Below are 23,492 nucleotides of genomic sequence, written 5' to 3' on the forward strand. Positions count from 1 at the left end.
GCTTGGCCTTGTCAGCCGGCTTGGCGCCTCCGAGGTCGCCATGGCAACCGCGAGGTTCCGGATCTCCGTCCCCCAGCGCCCCAGCGGAGAAGTCCAGACGCCGGTAGTGGCAGGAACGGGTGGCCTCTGCCCCTCCCCAGAGTGGGTAGCGCGATCGTGGGCTGCAGGCGCCACTTCTGCCGCCCCGGTGGCTGCGCGTCCCGCTTTGCCTCCCCGGGGCTCGGATCCCGACTCCAAGCTGGCCGCACGGCCTCGCTCTTCTTCTCGGGTCTCCCGGCGGGCAGCGCCTCCAGGCTAAGCCCAGCGTCCGTTCCTCCTTCCGCGGTTTTACGGATATCCGGGGTCGAAGAATTTTACCTCGGTCCCTACTAGCTTCAATCAGCCTCCCTCCCTTTCTCTCTCCCCCTCCCCTCACGACTCCCCCACCCCGTGGGCGCGCGCGCGCGCACACACACACACACACACATTCACACTCGCCGGCGCGCGTGCGCACGCCCGCGCGCCCCGAGCCGCGGAGTCTCCAGCGCCCCTAAGCAGATCCCATTCTCCCCGGCGCCGCTACTCACACAGGCTTCCATCCGCCACGGGGCGTCCTCTGTCTGCGGCAGCGGCGGCGGCGGCGCGGCGGCGGAGACCGAGGAAAAGGCGGCCGCAGCCCGGCCCCGTCAGGCAGCTCGGTTCCCCGGGACAGGAGTCCGAGCGGAGCCCGGAGGAGGCGGAGGACGCCGAGGCTAGGAGGAGCCGCGCCGCGCCCGGCGCCCGGCGCCCGACTCCGCGCCGCGGGGCTGCCTTGGCTCCCAGAACCGCGGCCCCAGGTGAGCAGCGACGCGGCCCGCAGCCTCCCCGGGGCGTCCCGGGTGGGGAATCGGGGTGCCCGGGTCCCGCCCCGCCCCCACCCCCTCCCCTCGCCACCGCGCCGGGACTCAGCCTGGCGGGGAGTGGGCGAGGGGGGGAGGGGAGTAGAACTAGAGGTGAGGCTGGTAGGGAGCGGGGTGTGACAGAGCCCTTCCCGCTCCCACACGCGTCCTTCCCCGCCGTACCCCAGCTCGAAGCTCCATCACTTTTACGAGTCCGGGGGTGCGCGGCGCCCCAGACACAGCTGTTCTCCGCCCGCCCGCCCGCCAGTGTGGGCTCCGGGCTCGGCGCCGGTGCACGCGCCCAGCACCTTCTCCGCACCTTGGACAGCGCACCCCGCCGTGTGCCGCCCCCGACACCGCCCCCGGCCGGCTGTTGGGCTCCCGCAGCCCGCCCGCGGGCCCCTCTTTTCCCCATTGTCACCCTCCAGTCCTGCATCTCCCCTTCTTCCTGCCTAGACGGACTCCGCTAGGGTGGCGGGGCCGGGAAACTTTGCTCCTAGCCTGTTTTGCGCTAGGTACTATTGTTGTGATGTGCGCGCGTCCCCTTTCGCGGGGAAACTGCACGCCCAGCCCAGGTCTTCCTAGGTGGGGAGCGTGCGCCCTTGCCTGGCCCAGCTCCAGGCAAAAGGAGGCCCTGGACAGCTGGACCCGGCAACTGCCCGGGCGTAGAGCCCGCGCCTTGACAGCTGGACGCCCGCGGGTTCCTAGCCTCTCTGGACACGTGCGCGCCTCCCACGGACGCGGCCCCTCCCGGACCACCCCACGTCCTCCTCCTGCATGGCCACGGCCACCCCATAGGTTGGACGCCCGGGGATCACGGGTACTGATTGGCTGAAGGCGTAACCCCGCCTCCTTCTTGGAGGGGGGTGGTTCCGGAGTGTTGTGGTTGTCATCCCGCCGCAAGCACATGGGGGAAAGTGGGGTCCACAGGTGGGGAAAGGACAGTTCTGTGGGATGCCCACATCTTACAGTGTATTACCACTCGTTGGCCCCTTCTTTCCTCAAATTCACTTCTGTCTTGCTCCTTTACTTTGTCTTCCTCAGTCTTTCACTGTCATAACCTTTTAAAAAAAATATAGCTTATAACCCTAGTTTCATGAAGATTGTTTTGTTCAGGGGTTGTGATTTTTTCAAAGCAGACCTAGGAGAACGTCGGAAACAAGTGCACGTGGACAGGTTACTGGCAGACTGGGCTGCAGATGTGAGTCTGGTAGGTAGGAGGAAGTAATGAAGACGGTTTAGGAGAGGGTAGGGAAAGAGCAGAAGAAATTGGGTTTTGGAGAAGGAGAGGCATGTGAAAGCTTAAGAAGCTAAGAAGGACGTGGGTCATTTATAGGGTGATGTAAAAGAAGCATGTAGGTGGGCGCTTCAGAGAGGTGGGTGTGTTCAGCTAAAGACCGCTCTGTTGGGAAGAGTGGTAATTTCCACTAGTAGTTCGTTATTAATATACTTTTGCTTTGGTTTTGCAAGCTTTGCACTTTTGATAGGAGCTTTATAGTAATAATATCTAGCCAGGCAATATATATTGATTATTCCAGTTTCTTGTAATAGACATATTTGCAAATGGCAATTCTGTCAAATGGAAGGTTCCTTTAGAGGGATGCATTAAATAGTTAATTTAAAGTGCATTTGAAATACTCTGAGTGAAGATGGATAAGCGTTGTGTAAAGTCCAAAGACTGTTCTGGCATTATGTAGGGCCTTTACACAAATACATATAAATGGAACTGATTTCTTCTCATCTCAAAGCATGATTGCTTTTAGCATTTTCAAGCTTTAATTTCTTCAGGCGGTTTTGATGTTGTGTCTGTGCATCAGAGATTATTGTAACTCTTATCTTTAGAAGTCCTGTCAATGCAAAACAAACAGCCACCCATGCAAGTTGATGTTGACAACTTTATATTGATATATCTTACGTTGTTTTATTTGTAAGCCAGTGAAATATGCAAGAATAACATAGCATGGCGGTTATTCCCCGGGGATTCATAGCACAACAAAGTGAGATTCACACAGTGTTATTCTGGGGAGAACAATTCAATTACTTTTTTAAGATGCATAAATTTTAATAGTGTTATGTGTGAACAGCAACACTATTTGAATTATTATTGTACACACTGATAGCACATGATTAATAGTTAACACATATTAACACATAGTTAATATGTTAGATTATTTCAAAGTAGATGGTAAAGACTTTCAATGAGTTATTAGTTAAGTAGACAGAATTGCTTTCCTGTCTGGAGGACTTTCCGATTCAAGGAACAAGCTTTGATACATTTCACAAATTGAAAACCATTGTTGTTTTTAAGAAAATAAGTCTTATTATGTTGTCATTTCTGTATTGCATGCCTTGATTTGTGCTCAGGGACATTGATTCTGGTTGTGGACCTACCTAATGTAGATAGGTTTTTAGATAGGAAGATATATATATATATATATATATATATATATATACACACACACACACACACATGTATATATATAATGGCACAGACAATGTGCAAACTATATATTTATATCACCATACAGTTACATATTTTATATGTGTAAATTTAGGGTCCATTTAAAGCATACATATGTATGTTATTGTCTTCTTTAGGAATTTTGCTCATTTCTTTTTGTCCAAAAGGTGGCCCTGTTTTAAACTGTAGAAAGCATTATCACCAGTCGAATTGGCCAATAGATCATGGAAACAGACAATAGTATTTTGTTGCCTGGCAACCACCTACTGTGAATGAAAAACAAAGCAGTGACAGCTGCTTCATATCCTGATACTCACACTGTAAACCAGGCACTGCAACCCTCCAAGTGAGACTCACCTAAGTTTGATTTCAGTGAGGTGAAGCTATTTCTTTCTTTTTTTTGGGGGGGGAGGGATGTTTTAAAAAGAATATTAATATATTTTACTGTAATAAGAATTAGTTGTTATTGTGGATGAAATGACGCATCTAATTTTGATGGCCCTCTCATGCCTAGTATAAACTGTAAAATGCCAAATGGGAGAATTGTTGAGACAGTGCTCATTCTCCCCTTCATACTGATTAAGCATTGTGAGCACGGCTGGTGATGCCTTCAGGTGCTCTTAGGAATTTATGAAAACTTGAGTTATCAAAATACCTAAATAGGTGGCAGACTTTTACTGCTAAAAGAGAGGTAGGACTGATGCTCTAGACTGTAATTTTAAGGGACTGAGGCACAATGAGGTGAAGTGACCCCTCTAGAGATGGAAACAGTCAGGATGTCATCTCCTGGGGAACACTCCAGCACCTCTGCTTCTCCCCCTGAATTACTCTTTCTTTGTTCTAAATTTACATAAAAATTATAAACAAGCTTACCATATAGATACCTACAAAGTACTGTAAATATTTGCAAGTTAAACACTTCAATGTAGACACGCTTAGACTGTGGTCCTAGGAGATGCATTGTATGTAGTAAATTCTGCTTTTAGTTTCATAAAGTCCTGATGACTTCCTTTTTTTTTTTTCAAAACTTCAGAGCAGAGTCCCTTGCTCTCGTAATTGTTTATGGATTTGGATAATCTTTAATAATGCCTTATTGTGTGTAAGTTTTTTATTTTTATCTTTACAGTAGTGAGATTGAAAACTGTGTTGGTCAGTTTGCCTGGTAATCAACTACTTATTCTAGTCTGCTGTCCTGTAACACAAAACATCTGTTGGTGCCATAATTGGATCTCTTCAATGTGGGAAAGAGAAACTCTGTCCTTGTATCTTGTTCATGAGACAGCTTTATCTAAGCCACCTCACCAGAGGGGCCACCTGATTGAGGTCCACTAGTATAGGGCTTATTCATTTGTCTCTAAGAGAGGTTAGTATAGGTTATTTTTAAACTCTAAAATGAGAAGAAAGGGATTATTGGGTGGCAAAGTCCAATCACCTATGCATGAGTTCAGCATTTCTGAGATTCTTTATTCTATTGTATTTATTGTTGATTTTTGGCAGTACTAGGGTTTGAACTCAAGGTCTGATGGTTGCTAGGTGTTCAACCACTTGAGCTATGCCTTTAATCTTTTTGCCCTAGTTATTTTTCAGATAGGATCTTTCATTTTCCCATGGATGGGGCTAAGCTTTCTGTCTATACCTCCCTAAACTGGGATTACAGGCATGGACCATTATGCCCACCCTCTGTATGCCATTTTAATTGTATATATATTATGTTTGTTATTAATGACAAAAATAGAATTTAACTTTTTAAAAATTGTTATTGTTATTATAAAGGTAAGGTACAGAGGAGTTACGGTTAAATAAGTCAGGTAATGAATACATGTCTTTTTGAGCAGTGTCACCTCTTCCCTTCCCTCTTCCCTTCTCCTAGTTTTTCCCTCCTGGCCCCTCTCTCCCACACATTGTACAGTTCATTTTCAACATAGTCTCTAGTGAGTATCTCTGCTGTGTTTGTTTACTCTTTGTCCCTCCATTTCTGTGCTCCCCTTTACCCAAATCAAGAATTTAACTTTAATGTAACATCTTCAGTAGATGTAAGTGACAGTATTAAGTATCAAGACAGTATTAAGTATCATTGAAGACTCTTTTATTTTATTTTTTTTTAAGTTTTGGTAAGAATTTATTTCAGGCTGGGAATGTGGCTGGTAGAGTGCTTGCCTAGCATGCATGAGGCCCTGGGTTTTTTGTTTTTTGTTTTTGTTTTTTTGGGGTCCGGTCATGGGGCCTGAACTCTGGGCCTGGGCACTGTCCCTCAGCTCTTCAGCTCAAGGCTAGTGCTCTACCACTTGAGCCACAGCGCCACTTCCGGCTTTTTTCTTTTTGCTTATGTGGTGCTGAGGAATCGAACCCAGGGCCTCATGCATGCAAGGCAAGTGCTCTACCACTGAGCCACCTTCCCAGCCCGAGTCTTTTATTTTTAATCAGAAAAGATGCTCATGTTTTGTAGCAGATTCATTGGGAGGGGCGGAATAAATTGACCAGCAGCATGCTTAACCTGGTTTTAGAAGCCAGCTATTAACTTGGACTAGCTAGAAGAATTCTCAAACAGAATAGTAATTTGACAGATTTTGAATGGACTTCACTGATTTCAAAAAGTCAAGCAAGAACAAAACATTTTCCACTGGATATGGTTTGTTCAGGATAAGTACTTGTTTTAGATCTCTGGGATGAATCCTTATTTCAAGGTTATTTCAAATTAGTCAGGTGCTGGTGGCTCATGCCTGTAATCCTAGCTACTCAGGAGGCCGAGATCTGAGGATCACGGTTCAAAGCCAGCCTGGGCAGGGAAGACCGTGAGACTCCTATCTCCAATAAACCACCAGAAAACCGGAAGTGGTGCTGTAGCTCAAGTGGTAGAGCGCTCGCCTTGAGCTGAAGAGCTGAGGGACAGCGCCCAGGCTCGGAGTTCAAGCCCCACGACCGACAAAAAAAAAAAAAAATTCTGAGCCATTTCTGTATCCATTTGCATACTATGATATTAAATATTTGATAGTTCATATATTAGTTTAATCCACTGAATTTTGGAATTTAACTTCCCACTCTTGTTTTCTTGTACAAGATCATACATGTATGTAAAAGCACAAATAAATGTGATACTTCTACCTTTTCTTCTTGCCATTTTCTTTAAAAAATTTTTAACTTAGAAATTTTATTCTTACATTTCCTTTTAAATGTCTATAAAAGCTCAGTTCCTCAAAATTCATCCAGGTATGGTTGCTTATATATGTAATCCTAGCAGGGAGGCAGAGATCAAGAGGATCCAAGTTCAAGGCCAAGCAGACAAAAAAAAAACAACAAAAAAAATCAGTGAGAGCCCCATCTCCATGATGTGTGTATATCCTTTTTGCCACTTGATCCTTGTGGTGGAATACTATTGGACTTGGCTTGTGATTTTTCATATAGTAAAAAGAAGCTTTAAGTGAGAAATTTACATCTTTGATTTCCTTATGTTAGCTCCTGCTATTCTAACCTGTAGACTCTTACTTACCTAAGTAGGATGATTGTTAAAAAAAGCAGGCCAATCTATGAGCCCATTTACTATCCTCCAGGCTAGCCACAAAAGCCAACTTTCATACTTTGAAGCATCCATTTGCTTCTGGGCATACTATGTACCTATACGTGAAGTTAAAGGTTCTATCATGTCTTAAGAATGGACAAAATAGTGCTGCTTTTTCAAAGCCAGGGCTTGAATTCAGGGTATTGCGCTCTTGCTTGGCTTTTTCCTCTCTACCATTTGAGCCACATCTCTACTTCTAGCTTTTTGCTGGTTAATTTGAGATGAGAGTTTCAAGGGCTTTCCTGCCCTGCCTGGCTTTGAACCATAATCTTCATATCTCAGCCTTCTGAGTAACTTAGGACTTCAGGCATCAGTCAGGAGTGACTGGCCAAAAATAGTGCTCTTTAAGCAATAGAAATTAAGGTAAAGGTGATCTACTCAGATTTTCAAAAGTTTAGCAGTTGAAGAAGAACAAATTTTATTTGTCCCATTTATGTTGACAAAATTCAACCTGTGGCATCTAGAACTAGGTTCACCATGCTCAGGACCTGTAGCAGAACACTGAATATGATAGATGCTCTGTGTGTATTTCATGAAATCAGTGTAGCTTCCTCTCTGTTTGGTGTAACAATGCACACATTTCACTCTTCATTCTTGTGCAAAGTAAAAGCATAGAGACTAGAGAAAAAAACCTGTAATTTTCTAAATATGTCTATATCCAAAACAACCAACTTCACCAGTGATATTTTGGAATGTACTCCTTGTGAGTGTAGAAAGCTATACCAGGAGTATTGATTTCTCACAAATACAGCCATCCCAAGTATAGAACAGCTCTTTAATAGCCCACAGCAGCACAACAAAGGTTATGGCATTGAGTCTGCTTTATTTAGTTGGCGCTGGAGGGTGACGTTTGCTAGCCCCAGTGTAATTATCCAGACTGGAATGTGGCCAAGGTATTGTGGTTAACATCCCAAACAGAAAAGGTGGCAGAAAACCATGCTGGGTTCTTTAATGACTATAAGTGGCAAGAGCCTCTACTTTGGCCTCCTTTGCAGGAGAACACCTTGAACAGCTGGAAAGCCTCAGAAGCCCTGCATGCATGAAGGGGATAGAGCCCAAAGTCTCCCTTTGGATCTTGGGTACACATGTGTGGCAACTGGAAGTAGTTGTAATCCCATATGTTTTGTGCCATGGAAGTGAAACCTTCTTTATTCTACTATGTCCTTGTAATGATGGAGGAAAATCAGAGTGTCTTTGTAGAGAACTTGGAGGATCACAGCAGGTTACTTAACCATGCTTCCTGCCTTCCTTTCACCATTGTCTGGGTATTTATCTCCTCATTTGTATTTATGTATTGGAAGATCTTTGTTAAGAATTAGGCAGATAAACAGTTAATGTATTTGTTGAGCTTCTTTAATCCCCAAATCCAAAGTCCTTAATAGTGTGTGTGTGTGTGTGTGTGTGTTTGTGTGCGCGTGCATGCGTGCACATGCATGTGTGTGTGCTAATAGCAATGCTTAACTCAGAGTCTTGAGCTGGCTTGTCACAGCTGGCACTCTACACCTTGACTATGCCTCCAGACCAGATCAGCATTTTTCTGATTAATTGAAAATAGAATTAATTGAAAATTAATTCTAATTAATTGAAAGTCTTACAGATTTTCCTGCCGAGGCTGGTTTTGAAATATAGTCTTCTATATCTCAGCCTCTTGAGTAGTTCGGATTATAGGCTGGAGCCACTGGCACTTGGCTACAATCCTCATCTTTTTGAGAACCAATCTAACTTCACAAGTAGAAAATTCTATACTTGACCTTATGCTATAAGTTGTAGTTAGAGCAAAGGTACACTAAAAATAGTGTATAAAATTAAAGCTACTTGTAGAAGGTATATGTAAAGCATGAATGAGTTTTATGCTGAGACTTGGATCTTATCCCCAAGATATCTCATGCACATGGAAATAATCCAAAATCTGAAATTCACAACGCTTTATATAAGTGATGCTCATCCTGTACTTTACTGGAGGGATTTCTGAATGTTTTGCATACATTAATTAGGTGCTTAATATATATTTGGTTTAATTTTAATGATGAAATTGTAACTACTATTTTATTAGACAGGGAAAGTTGTTTCATCTAGGAGACAAAACAATAACTCTTAAGTAATATCGTAGTATTATTTTTGGAGTTATTTCCTCCACAAACATTAACTGAGTGTTTTCTATATGAATGGTTCTATGTTTGACTCTGGGATTCATATATACTCTTAGGTACAGCTCCTACCCATGCACGAGAACATGCTGCTTTTAACAAAGTGTATACATTCTGTGTGGTTTGGCAAGGGACTGTGTATAGATTCAGGTATCCTGGAGAGTAGGGCAGGAGTCAGAGCATGGAGGCCCTGGCAAGAAGCACCAAAGATTTTGAACTTTGAGATTGGTCAGCTCTTCTCACATCAGCCTGTTAGAAGAAATCTTACAATGTGCTTGTCACAATACTGATTTCTAGATCCTATCCAAGCCTTCAGGATGTATTTTGATGGATCAGACAGGACCAGTTTTGTATTCATATAACCTTCTACTCCATGCTTCAGTCAGTACCTGTCTACAGAATTATTCTGCAACTATCTTCTTGTCCCCACTCTTATACATGGGGTAAAGGTTAATGGCCTCAGGATCTGAGTTCAGTCAGGACAGAACAGTAATATCCTAGCATCCATGACCCTTTGAGTGTGGTAACTCTAATGCCTTTCCTACACTGACTCCCTGAGTCCTAACCCCAATGACATTGAGCGTGAGTAGCTCACAGGAATAGTCTGTTAGACAGCATGTGCAAAGTGCCTCTATCCCTTGCCTTTGTTCCACCAGTCCTTCTTAGGGTTCTTTCCCTCAAAAGAGCTTGCACTTCAATTCTGTCTTAGGGTCTGCTTAAGCAAAAATTTTTTAAAAAAGAAATCAAAACCTGCTTTTATTTATTCATTATAAATGAAGCAAGTTTGTGGTTCTCAGTCTCAGGCAATAAGGGCATTACAGTTTTGATTTGGAATTTAGGGAGACCACTCTGGCAGATGTGTGGGGAATAGATGAAGGAAGAATTGGGGCATAGCGAGCTGTTGGAAATGACAGTGCCCAAGCAAGCAGTGGTAAGCACTTAAGCAAAGCTAGTAACCTTAGGGCTGGAGATGCAAGAAAGAATTCAAGCTTCAGTGTGATAGAGTGCTGTCTAGCAAAGTCAGCTCACATGGACATCTGTGATAGGTGGTGAGTTAGTTCCCTGCCATTCCCCAGGGGAGCGTTTCCTGTTTTACTCTTCTGCGCCATTCCCTTGCCCTGCCCATTAGACTTGGCACCCCTGGAAGGATTGGGAATAATCTGTCATGCTTGTACTCTGAGTCAGGCTTTCCAGAGTTAAATTGTTCAATTATAGGCATAAATAAAAGAAGAAGCAAGGATGAATTGAGGAATATAAATAATTCACCATCAGATCATTTAAGGAAGGAAGTTACATTTTTACAGGAAGGATTTGTGGAATTGTAGAGGAGGAGAGTTGGAGAAATATCTGTGATGCATGTCTGTTTCATGATAAATAGTGACTTTTTCTCTTGCTCATGGTGGGGAAGTGATGTTTACAAACTATCAGTTTCTGGAAGACCTAGCATGACTGTATGCACTTATAGCCATTGGTTTGCCTGCAGCCTGTGTTTTAGCTAAGTGAATGAGTGGTAGCTGGGGGTGGCACTTTTTTTTCCTTCCTCTTGTTCTGTCATAATACTCAGCTTTTGTCTGCAATTTCTCCTGCCAGTTCTTAGGCCACCAGCTCCCAGGAAGATCAAGAGGTTCAGAGAGTGGGGAGAAAGAAAGCAGAAATCCATAAAGAGAGCTGTTTTGAATTAAATGCTTAATTATAAAATGAGCAAGTTAAAGCTTGTTTGATGATATGAAATAAGATAAGGCAGTTTTCTAATTAGTATTAGTATGAATCTTAATATTATGGCTCTGCTTGTAGTCAGAACTATGAAGGCTGGATAATCAAGAGCCTTCTAACACCATCATATATACATATATATGTACACACACACACGTACACGCGGGCACGAGAGCGCCTGTGCATGTGCATATTGTAAAAGCTGTACTAAGTTCGTGACAGAAAGACCCAGTAATGATAAGTTAGAGTGGGTCAGCAAAAAGCCAACTGGGCTTTGATTAAACAGGGAGAACACAACTCATGAGAGCATGGGAGAGGTGTGGACTCTTGAGTGATACACAATGGAAGGAGAGGCCTTTTCAAAATGTCAATGAAATTTTGACTGTGTTTTTTTCATTTTGAGGTATTTGCAGATGCATGTGTAGTTGTGAGAAATAACATGGAGATTTAGTGTCCCTCTTTTCTCAGTTTCCACAGCACCATAGATCCAACCCACCAATGCAGTTCCCATTTTCCCAGTTCTGCTTGCACTCATATGTTTTTTGTTTTTTGGCTTTAAAAAAATATTTTTAACCTTGCACTCATGCATTTTTTTTAAAATTTTTAACAGGCAGAGCCTTTTTCATCCTAGAATTGAGCAAGCACCCAAACATATAAATAAACATTCTCCCTGTGTGGACTAGTACTGGCATAATTATAACTAAAGAAAAAAAATAAAGTCTCTATCTGCCTTCTGAGTTAGTATTCTAGGGTGGAGCCCTCCACTTTGTATACTCCTTTGTGGTCTTCACATGGCAATAAGCTGATCTTTCAGCATGTCTTCTGTAATAGAAGCTTGCTAATGAAAGCTCACTCGGACCGAATGTCTTTTTCCCTCTTGTGCTGGGTGCAGAGTTCTTTGCCCTCCCCTCTCCTGTTCAGTATGGGAGGAGGCTCTCTCATGCAGTCTGCAACGCCAGACTTGCAAGTCAGGTGGCTTACTGTGTTTAGCCAAGGGGAGTTACTTGTGGGAAACATCAGGGAAAAGGGTCAAGCAGTATATATTTTCTTTGCCCTCGCTTTAAGTAGAATATTGGACAGCAGAATCTCTTCCTCTGTGTAGCCAGGCTTCTTCAATTCCAGCTGCTCACTAGTGACCTTGACCTAAAACTCCAGCAACACCCACCTCCTGCTGTTGTCTCTTCAGCCTAAGGGAGGTGGTAGATTCTTGCTCTTGCTAATCTGGACTGTCTGGTATGAGGCTTTCTGGATCTCTAGTGCCCCAGTAACCAATTCTCTATTAAATTTCCTCAGTTGAAAAGACTTGAGGAGATTTCTGCTTCCTTACTTAGATATTCCTCAGTTTGCCAGAGCACAGAAATGATGTAAATCTATCTGGTCTGCATTTATAATCTCCACACTGCCCTCTGATGTCTTCTCACTCTCTTCACCTCTGCTTTTTCAAGTCCCAGTTTCTCTTTATGAATTGTATTTGGAATTTTGTCAGTTTCCTCAATGTCTTTTTAATTCTACTCTTTGTCCCCCATTTGCTAACCCTCCCGATCTTATTTAACACCAGAAAGTCTTACTGACCTCATCTGGTATGCAATGTTCTTAATACTAACATATTTGCACCTGAATGTACTTGGCTTTACAGGTGATACCTCTGTTTCACAAGGGTTTAGTTTTGTTATCACTGTACTTTCAGGACCTTTTTTTTTTTTTTTTTTGGTACTGACTGGCTTAAATTCAGGGCTTCTTGCTCTGGCTTAGTTCTGCTCAAGCCTGGGCTGGTGCTTTACCATTGAGCCATGCCTCCAGCTCTGTATTTTTACTGATTAATTGGAGATAAGAGTCTTGTAACCTTGTTATAAAGAGTCTTGTAAAGCATGTTGTGAAAACAAATCAGAGAAAGCAAAGCTGTTACTACATTGGCTTGAGAAAGGGACCACAAGAGAGTCACTTGAAACTAGTGACTCATACCTGTAATCCTAGATACTTAGGAGGCTGAGATATAAGGATCATGATTAGAACCCATCTTGGGCAGGAACATCTATGAGACTTTTATCTCCAATAAACTACCAAAAAGCTGGAAATGGAGGTGTGGCTCAACTGGTAGAGCACTAGACTTGAAAGAAAAAGTTAAAGGACAGTGTCCAGTCCCTGAGTTCTTATTGGTACACACACACATACACACACACACACACACACACACACACACACACATACACACACACACACACACACACACACACAAACACACAAACACAGAGATGCTGGTGGCTCATGTCTGTAATTCAGTATTCAGGAGGCTGACAGATGAGGATTATGGTCTAAAAACATCCAGGGCAGGAAAGATGGTTCAGACTCTTATCTCTGATTAATCACCAAAAAACTGGAACTGGAGCTGTGGCTCAAGTGGTAGAGTGTTAGCCTTGAGCACAAAGGCTTAGGGACAGTGCCCAGGCCCTGAGTTCAAGCCCTAGGACTAGCTCATACACACACAAAAGGGCCACTTTGAGTTGGACAGGCCCTCCTATATGGAGAGCAGTCTTGTTGGTTGCTATTCAACTAATCCTTGAACCAGTTCATCCTCCTGCAGGGATCTCCAGCGTAGAGTTGGGAGCTGCAGTTTCTCTCCAGAAAAAGATTTACAGGTCTCTTGAATGGAGATGTTCAAAAATGGCACATGAAGTATCTGAGATACTCCATCTTCAAATGTTAGAAGCAGCACTGATAGGCAGCACACAAGGGGATATTCTTAAAATTAGCATTCATCCAAATTGCCACAAGCTCAATACAGATGTAGGACCTGAGAAAGTGCAGAGCTTTGGCAAAAGAAGAATTTAAATACTGAAAAATAGCCTGTGGCATGGATAATGACTGTGTTCTTCTGCCCTTGAAGTGAGAACAGGGCTGGGAATGTTTGTGGGCTGGTGCACACAGTTATGAACAGATGGATCTTTCTGGAACCTGCCTGTAAGACTACTCGCTTGTCTCTGCTCTCCATAATGATAAGAAGTGGTACATGCTGGGCTGGAGAATTGTGGATTCTCCAGGTGGCTCTGGGTGAGCTGACAGTGGAAAAAAAATTAAGCTTATTTTAAATGGGCATGAGCTTCAAGGCAGGCAATTAAGACACACTTCAGCTTCATGGAAAAATTAGGGTTCTAGTTTATACAAGCTCAAGATTGGAAAAATAAATTGCTTGCATACCTATTATCACTGAAGAACAGTTTGTTTAATCACAAAACCCCAGTTACACTTGCTCTTAGCTTTCTCTCTTTTGTTTTAAATGTTTCCAAACTGATTAAGTTCAAGGTTCTTTTTTTTTGTTTTTGGTAGTGCTGTATACACTTGAAGAGTTGTGCCTATGTAAGAGCTTCTAACTATTCTGATACTTTTTGAAGCCTGACCATTTATCCATTTCATTTGCATCTTTCTGCAGAGATGAACACTCTTTCCTGTTCTATTATTCAGTCATGTGCAGTGGCACAAGAAGAAAGTTGTGGGGTTTTTTTTTCAGTCGTGGGGCCTGAACTCTGGGCCTGGGCGCTGTCCCTCAGCTCTTTAGCTCAAAGCTAGCACGCTACTATTTGAGCCACAGCACCACTCCTGGCTTTTTTACGCTTATGTGGTGCTAAATTGAACCCAGAGCCTCATGCATATGAGGCAAGCACTCTACCACTGAGCCACCTTCCCAGCCCCAGAAGAGTGTTTTTAAGTGGACCTTTGGCAGGTAACTTGAGGCAGGTGTTTTAGAAGTTAGCTAATCTCTTTTCCTTGCCTTGACCCAGACACTATATAGTGTTGAGCTGACCTGAAGCAGTTTCTGATGTTTGCCATTTAGTTATTAAAAGATTATTAAATCTCAAATAACACAGTGAGACCTTGTTTCTAGTAGAGATTTAATGTTTTCCTCTTTTCTTTCCTTTTTTTTTTAAAGAGAAAAGCATGCTAGATATTCATTGTGCCAAATGAATAGGTAGTTGTTGTGCCAAGTTCACAGTAGGTGCTGGGAACACAGTGGTGAGCAAAACAATCATTATTCTGGTCCTCCCGGGAGCCCACAGCTTACTGGAGAGGACATTAGACAAATAAACACAAAAATAACTATGTAATTGGGGCTCATATCATAGTCCTTGGAAAAGACCAAGTTTCTCAGCCAGGGCATAATGAGGGTGCATTGGTCAGGGGAGCCTTGCTTAGAGGAGTAAGTTACAAATGAATACCTGAAGATGATGGGGGTTTTCCAGGTGGGGAGTTCCAGGTATGATGTCCAGGGAAAACCTGGCTTTTGGAAACTGAAAAATGGTCAGTGTTGCTGGAGAATGGCAAGGTGGGGAGGACAACATTTAGGAAGGAATACAGCTGCTGAGATGAAGGTTAGAACTGATTATGTCAGACCTCCTATGCTGTGCCCCGGACTTTCAAAAATGGTTTTGCTTGAGTTTGTTTTGTTTTGAAAACAAAACAAAAATGGTTTTGTGGTTTTTTTTTTCTATTTTTATGATATTGAGGTGAAATTCACCTAAAAATCTTTTGAAAGTGAACAAGTCAGTCATATTTAGTACTTTCATAAGGTTGTGCAAGTACCATCTGTGTCTATTTAAAAGCATTTTCATCTTTGCAAAGAAACTCTATACCCGATAATAGTCACTAAAAGGCTTTAAGGGAAGCAGTTGTGGTTTGATCTTAGTACAGCTGACCTTTCTGAAAAGTTTGTGAAGAAGGAATTGGAAAAGGCAAAACTGGAAGCAAGAGTACCAACTTGGAAATGGTTGTCCACAGCCCAGAGGGACAGGTGTTGGGGGCTTTCTGAACAGTGACTGCAGATATGGGAGTGTGAATAGAATGATCCAAGATAGAGTTCTTCATCAAATTTAATTATCTATTAGAGACTAAATATCCTTGTAAGTAGCTATAGCACTGTTTTCCCAAAGGGTGAGCGATACCCTGTTCAGATCAACCTAGGATGCTTACTATGTGTAACTACTTGAACCCCCCTCAAGGAAGCTACTGATGCAGAAAGACCTACAATGTTTGCTAAAGGATTCTCAAGGACCAGACATTATTGTCAGCATTCCCATTCTGATATGCTTTTAGATTAGAGGCTGCCAACAGTTCCTCTAGGTCAGAGTGAATTACAGAATTAGATGCATAATCAAATGCGTGTTCATAATTTTGTGTGGGAAGGGGTGATTTGAGGGACACATTGTTGTGTCTTTGATTCCCAGAGCCAGACATGCAGTGTAGGCAATTTGATTAGTGGTGTTGACTTTTGATTCTTTTCTTGTTTTTTGGAGGAGTGTGACTTTCTGAGAATTAAATAGTGAATGACTGAGAATAAAGGGAAATAATCAGAAAAGGCAATGTAAGTACAGCATAGTAATGTATTGTAGAAGAAACAATGGCTAGAAATTAACTTGTAAAACAAACCATCTTCATGCCTGTAATCCTAGCTACTCAGGAGGCTGAGATCTGAGGATCACAGTTCAAAGCCAGCAGAAAACTGAAAGTGGCACTGTGGCTCAAGTGGTAGAGTGCTAGCCTTGAGCTGAAGAGCTGAGGGACAGTGCCCAGGCCCAGAGTTCAAGCCCCATGATGGAACAAAAATAAACAAAACCAATAAAACCTATCCTGGTCTCTTTTGGTTACCTTATGTCTATAAAATTCTTTGTACTTTAAAGAGGTCTTCACACCAATCAACAGATTTTAGAAGCCAGAGTTTTTGAGACCTATTTTGGGAGATCCTAAAAACTGTAGTAAAAATCACCAATAAACCAATCAAGATACTATCTCTACCTTCTGCTTCCTGTTTGCTGTTTTCCTAACCCAGTGTTGCCTCTGAGATCTGCCACTTCCCATTGTGGTCTCCATCATTCTACGGTCTCTAACCCAATGATATTCAAAAATCTTTTAAACAATATTTCTGTATTAAATGTGTTCAACTAAATGGTGATTTTTAAACTGAGAGAGACCATCTAGTCTACTAGTGTGTTTGAAGTCATTACTGTGGGAGGGCTTGAAGGGATTAGAATAAGGTCGGCTATGGAGGGATGGGAAATTGTCTAAGGAAGAATGAGCCATCCATCTCTACCAGCCTTAAAAGTACTCAAAACTAGCCTTCCTTTGCCACTTTTGAATGGTCCCTCCCTTCTTTTCCTGAGTGCAGCTGTCATTGTGCTTCCCGAGTCTGTACTTTGCACCCCTCCTCGCTGCCCCCGGATTCTCCTTTCTCAGGATATGAAGGGTTCAGTTTCTGTAAGATGATGTTTCATTTTGATTTATGTTATTTCTACTCCTCTAGAAAGACACTTAGGAACCTCTGGCTATGTTTCTTTTTCAGCATGTATAAATTCAAATCTGAAAGTGATTTCATTGCTCCATCATGGAATTTTATACTGAAATCATATTTGAATGCCTGGCTGGTTTCGGTGTTTCCCCCACCCCTGGAACACTTAAGTGTGGAGAAAGTGGGAGAGGGGATGGGAGGGAAGGGATGGTAGGAGAAACCAAGGAGGAGGCAACACTGCTTGGGAAGAAATGTACTCATTACCTTGCTCATGTAATTGTAACCCCTCTGTATGGTATTTTCACAATAAAAATCTTAATAAAAAAAGAGGTCCATTTGTTTTATAATAGAGACAGAATAAGGAAATAGCTAAGTTTTTTAAATGATTAATTTAACCCCCACACCACATAAATTCAGTGTGTTGTAAAAGAATGAACACTACATACAAATACAAAAAGAGCCCTGCACTGGTGACTCACACCTGTAATTCTAGCTATTTAGGAGGCTGAGATTTGAGGATCACTGTTTAAAGCCAGCCAGGGCAGGAAAGTCTGTGAGGCAACTCTTACCTCCAAATAATCACCAAAATAAAGAAATAAATAAAACTGGAATTGAAGCTGTGGCTCAAGGCTAGAGTGCTAGCCTTGAGCAAAAATCCTCAGAAACAGCATCCAGGCCCGTAGTTTAAGCTCCAGGACTAGCATAATAATGAATGAATGAGTGAATGAATGAATAAATAAAGGAAAGTAATATTCCTCAGAAATCCCACTAGAGGCAACTATTGTTGACATTTCAGTACAGTTATTACAGGTATATTGCTGAATCTCTGTGAGTGTGTGTGTTTATGTGTATGTATGGGGCTAGTATTCAGATAGGAACAATATGCACAGATAGCATTCTAACAAATAGATTTTTTTCTGTGCCAATGCTCTACTATTGAGCTCTCCAACCTCAACAAATGGGATTTTTTTGTGTATGTGCTATTTTGTAATTTTCAATTTAAAAAATAATGTATAGTCCTTCTGTCCTTCTGTGACAGTAAATATGTACACAAATATTTCTAATTACTTTATTTTATTTATTTAAAATTTTGTCAAGGTGAATTAGAGAGGGGTTACAGTTATATAAGGTAATGAGTACATTTCTCGTCCAACTTGTTAGTCACTCCTCTTTTTCCCCCACTTTCCCTCCCCTCCAATCCCCCATCCCCCAAGTTGTACAGATCATTTCCAACATATTGTCTTGATGAGGATTGCTGTTGCATTAGTTCTCCCTTTTAATGACTATTTTTTATTAGGCTCATTTATATATTAAGAACAACAATTCTTTGGCAAACGATTGTAACAATAGTAACCAAATACAGAAAAATCTGGTGAATATCCTCTAAATGCCCATGCATGAAAGCTGTGGTGCTGTTGGGAAATAATGGGACTTTAGAGGATGGGGGCCCATGGGTGAAGGTTAGCTCATTGGGATATGACCAGAAGATATCAGATCTTGGTATCCTCCCTCTTATGCGTTTGATTTATAGCCTCTTCTGACTTGTGCTCCTGCTATGATATGCATCCCTCATCATAGGCCTAAGAGCAATAGGGCAAAGGGACTTCAGACTAGAGCCTCAATCTTTGAGTCAAAAAAGCCTTTCCTCATTGTTGGTTTTGTGTCTGAGGTATTTGTTAACAGGGGCAAAAAGCTGATGAACACAGTAGCCATAAGAATGCCATTTCCTGGTTGCCTTAGATTTTGGTAGATGTTAATGTTAATCCCATCTGAACTTTGTGAATTGGAAACTCAGATTTCTCTCAGAAAAGGAAACGGTTGGCTGAGTAGGCAGCTGAGGCTGTCAGAGTCTTTGTTTAATGATAGACAATTGTCTACAATTCTTATTCTAGAAATCATTGCTGCTGTAAGCATACTTAAATCAACACTATTTTGTATTTGTGTGGTATTCCGTTTGGTAAATTCTCATTAGCAAAATTGCTGCATCAAAGGGTATGCCCATTTTATAGTTTAATAACCATAAGCCTTCTAAATTATAATACCACATTTTTGCCAATTTTGTGTTGAAATCCCTCTGCCTGTTGAGATATTTCTTTTCCTTTTAAGTCTCTGAATTTTTAAGTGGAGGTTTGAGAATGTCAGTTGTCACCATTTCTCTGAGCGAGAGAAATGTGAAGTGACATCATTAGACATTAGTTGGAAACAAAAAAAAATTTCTCGAGGAAGGCAGAGAGCAAAAGGAATGTATTCTGCCACATGCAAGCCCTGTGCTTGGTGGATGATAGTCCAGAGATTGACTGTTTGGGAGCTCTGAGTGCCCACCTGTGTCTGATTGTTGACACTTGCTGGCTTTTCAGTCACTGTGACTATGTACTTCATTCCAGAATGTGAGGAAAAGTCAGCACGATTGGTTTGCTGGAAGCTGGTGATCATTCATGCATTTACTCTGTGCTTTGAGGTGTAGCGTTCCTGAATTCCCTGGAGCTGGATTTATTCATTGGAAAATTTAACTTAGAGATTAGCGATGTCTACTCTGGCAGGGTCTTATATGGTTTGCTCCATTCTTTTGAGGTGGTGGATGATACATTCCCAGCGATGGACCAGTGGGGAGAGGCTGTTGCCTGAGTTGCCTTTATTAGTGTAAATGAGAAGGAAGTGAATATAGAAACCTGTCAGAAGGTCTCTGAGTTTTGGTGAAGGCCTTTTGAGTATTTTCAGGCATGGTTGAATATACTGCCTAGTTAACCCTCTGGGAAGTTTTTGATGTCATTGAGAGACAACCATAACTTCAGTGATATTAAGTAACTTGTCCATTGTCATTGCTGGAAAATGAAAGAAGAATATATATATGAACTAATATATATATCTCATATGTATATATATATGCATATATATATATGTATATATATACACACGAACTATTTATCCTACCACATCGTCATCGTGTTCCACAGTGTTTCATCTCTACAAAAATAGAAATTATTACTAGCACCTTACATTGTTTTATTTTATTTTATTTATTTATTTTGCACTATACATCTCTTTTATTTATATATTTTTTATTGTGAAAATACTGTACAGAGGGGTTACAATTACATGGGCAAGATAATGAGTATATTTCTTATCAAGCATTGTAGCCTCCTCCTTTGTTTCCCCTTCCCATTCCTTCCCATCCTCCCCCCAAACCCCCCACAACACCAAAGTTGTAAAGTTCGTTTTCAGCATAACGACTTGTACATCTCATTGTTGCAATGGGTCCACCTGTATCCCTATTTAAACGATTTGTTTTTCCCCTTCCCCTCCACAAATTATACTGACATCAAATACAGTGAAAGCAGGGGTACATTGTTTTATTTTAATTGATACAAAAGAAGGAATACAAAGTTGAGTGTGGAAATAGAAATGTGGCATAGAAGAGATTCACCTGAAAATTACAAATGATTAAAAATGGCTAGAATTGTAAATGGCTCAAATGAAACTTGACCTGGACAGATCACAAGAAGGTCAGATTTATAGTGAGAAGGCTTGTCTGTAGGAAATGACTCGATAGGTTTGGAGTTTTCATGGGCATGAAACATGTGGAGAGAGGCCCAGTGCTATGAAGAGACAAGACAAAGTAATATGGTCTATGTACTTATGTAGACCTGGAGCTTCAACTCAGGGCCTGGGATTTTTTTGTTTTGTTTTGTTTTGTTTTGCTTAAGGCTAGTGATCTACCAATTGAGCCACAGCTGCACTTAGGACATTTTGGTGGTTAATTTGAAATAAGAATCTTAAAGAGATTTCTGCTTGGGCTGATTTCGAACAATGATGCATAGATCTCATCCTCCTCAGTAGCTAAGATTACAGGCATGAGCTATCAGCAACAGCTTATTTATTTTTCTTCCTCCCTTCCTCCCTCCCTCCCTCCCTCCTTCTCTTCCTCCCTCCCTCCCTCCTTCCTTCCCTCCCTCCCTTCCTCCCTCCCTTTTTCCTTCCTTCCTTCCTTCCTTCCTTCCTTCCTTCCTTCCTTCCTTCCTTCCTTCCTTCCTTCCTTCCTTCCTTCCATCTATCTTTCCTTTCTCTTCTTTTCTTTCCTTTCAAGATATCCCTCCATTGTTCAGGGTGGTCTGTGCAGTCTTTGTGTTGCCCCATTGAAGCCTTCTAATTCTAGGTCATCCTGTCTCAACCTCTTGAGTACTGAATTATAAGTGTGTACTTCCACACCCAGCTGTGTTGTTTTACAGCTATAAATACTAAAGAAATCATTGCTTGCATGGTGGTGCACATCTAATCCTAGTTCTTGGGAAGCAGAGTTAATACAATCAAATTTGGAGGCTGGCCTGGTCAAAGAACTATGCAAGACAAACTTAAGCAAAAAGGGTTTAAGGGCATGGCTCAAGTGCCTAGCAAGTATGAGGCCCTGAATTCAGTTCTGAGTAGCACCAAAAAGTATTAGTAATTATTGTCAAACTAGAAATGTCTATCCTGGGAACATCTGTTCATAACAGAATATTTGATTACAAAATATAGAACTAGTGGAACTTTGGACATGGCTGACCTCATCTGATATTTTTATTTGGGTTTAAAATATTAGAAGGATATGGATCAATTATGCCAAACAATAACTTAATTAAAAAGGACAAAAATGAAAAGGACAATTTATAAATCAAATATATGTTTATCAGAGTGTAAATAGATGGGTATGCAAAAAGAGGGCTTAAGATTTAGAGGAGTTAGTGGAGGAAAATAATGGCTCAAGCTCAGTAGAGTGTAGCTGTGTAACACAGGACCGGGAGTTTAATAACATACAGGCTGGCATGGGCCAAGAGAAGGGCCTCAGATCTCTGGGCCTCTCTTCCTCCTCCCCCTCTCTAATTGCTGAATGCCAGGTGGAGCTGGAGAGTACTGACAGCTTGAGTGGTCCTAGTGAGTCTTGGATTGCATCTGGCAGCAAGTGTATTGCTCTCCTCAGGCTTCTGCTGGCTGCAATGTGCAGCCTGTGTTTGTGGTATCTGCCAGTGGACAACTGATTAAGAGCCACAGGGGAAGTACAGAGCACTGGCAAGTGCCCAGCTGTATATGGCAGACCCTGCTCCTTGTAAGTGCTTTGGTGGGAGTGGAGTGCATTCCTTCTCACTGCTGCTCTAATGAACCTATTACAGAGTATTTGCTGTAGTATCTCCTTAGTTACCTTTATTGGGATTTGACTCCCTTGGCCAATTGCACTGATCAGTTGAAACTTTTTATGCGGTGTGAACTTTTCTTTCCATGGCTTCAAGCACTTGCTGCCTGCCCTATTTGGCAATTGCTGAGAGTTGCTGTGAGCACTGCTGATGTTATTGGCTGAAGAGTCAGACAGATGCTTAGTCAAGTTTGGCTTTCTACATACTTCAGGGCAGAGCTTCTGGTCTGAAGGTTAAAAACAATACAGAAACAGTAACAGTGACTGAACTTGTAAACATTGCCATCCACGCATGGCCTTTAGTACCCAGTGGGGACATCTGTGTCTCAGTGTTGAAGATGCTGTTGCAAACTAACATACTCTAGATTTGTGCCCATGTCTCTTTAGTCCCCAAATCTTAGCGTGAAATATTTAGTACCCCAGGAAATCTAAATTAATGGTGAGTGAGAGTAATTAAGGCAAAGCAAATAATCTCCAAGGTTCTCATTCTCCGTGAAACGAATTCCATATCTTATCCTTTGTGTATTAAAAATAGTTCTCTACTAATTCAAGATGCCTGTGCTCTGTGTTGGTGAAGTGCACTTCAGTTCTATTGAAAGGATGCAGATTAGAGAGTTACTTTCAATGGGGGATTTCTTTTTTTAAGAGAGACATTCATTTTGGCACCACAAGAGTTGTATACAGCTGCAACTGGCCAGATGACAGGCCAACAAGCTTGTGATAACGTGAAGCTAGGACTTTCTATTCATCTGGTTAGTGAGACCTTCTAGCCTTCTCACCAGGTTTTGGACTGGCCACAGCTTGACAATGTGTAGAAGTTTGCTTAGTGTTCCTGAGCAATGCAAACATCAGTAACTAAACATCATTTTTTAGTTATCTTAAAATAATCATGAAATATAGGCTGATTAGTGTTCCCTACTTTTTATATTTTAGGCTTCAGAGTGCCAAATATTATCTTTCCACAACTATACAATAGCAGCTCAGTGCCTCATTGTCCCACACCTGAGAGGAGAGTAGTGTTCTTGTTTTAAAAAAAAAAGGAGCAGAGAGATGTGACACTATTTTCCTTCCTTAGCATTATCCATATAATTCAATAGATAAATAAGTAATTTAAAAGTCTAGGAAGGATAGCAAGGTCCTTATTTTACTTATTTTAGCAAAGAATAAAAAAATAATAAGAAATGTACTCACTACTTCACTTACGTAATTGTAACCCCTCTGTACATCACATTGATTATAAGTTATTTTTTAAAAGAGGAAATTTAAAAATAAGGAATGGCTGGGATACTATGCTTCCTCCAGTAGGTGAAATGGCATCAA

General features: G+C 41.8%; 1 protein-coding gene across 9 annotated transcripts in view; it reads left to right on the forward strand.

Annotated features, from left to right (window-relative positions):
- The first annotated feature begins 401 nt into the window (after nucleotides 1-401).
- LOC138831335 (ecto-NOX disulfide-thiol exchanger 1) overlaps nucleotides 402-23,492 on the forward strand; it is a 542,641-nt gene continuing 519,550 nt past the window's right edge. For 7 of the 9 annotated variants that reach the window (XM_070028455.1, XM_070028465.1, XM_070028457.1 and 4 more), the window contains exon 1: nucleotides 446-815. The gene's annotated coding sequence lies outside the window, so the exon portion shown is untranslated. Of the gene's footprint in view, nucleotides 816-23,492 lie in introns of all 9 variants that reach the window. The other 2 variants (XM_070028466.1, XM_070028467.1) reach the window with 2 other exon arrangements.

This window comes from Dipodomys merriami, unplaced genomic scaffold (genome assembly GCF_024711535.1).
Source record: "Dipodomys merriami isolate MVZ:Mamm:240054 unplaced genomic scaffold, mDipMer1.0.p SCAF_192, whole genome shotgun sequence".
Classification (NCBI taxonomy): Eukaryota; Metazoa; Chordata; class Mammalia; order Rodentia; family Heteromyidae; genus Dipodomys; species Dipodomys merriami.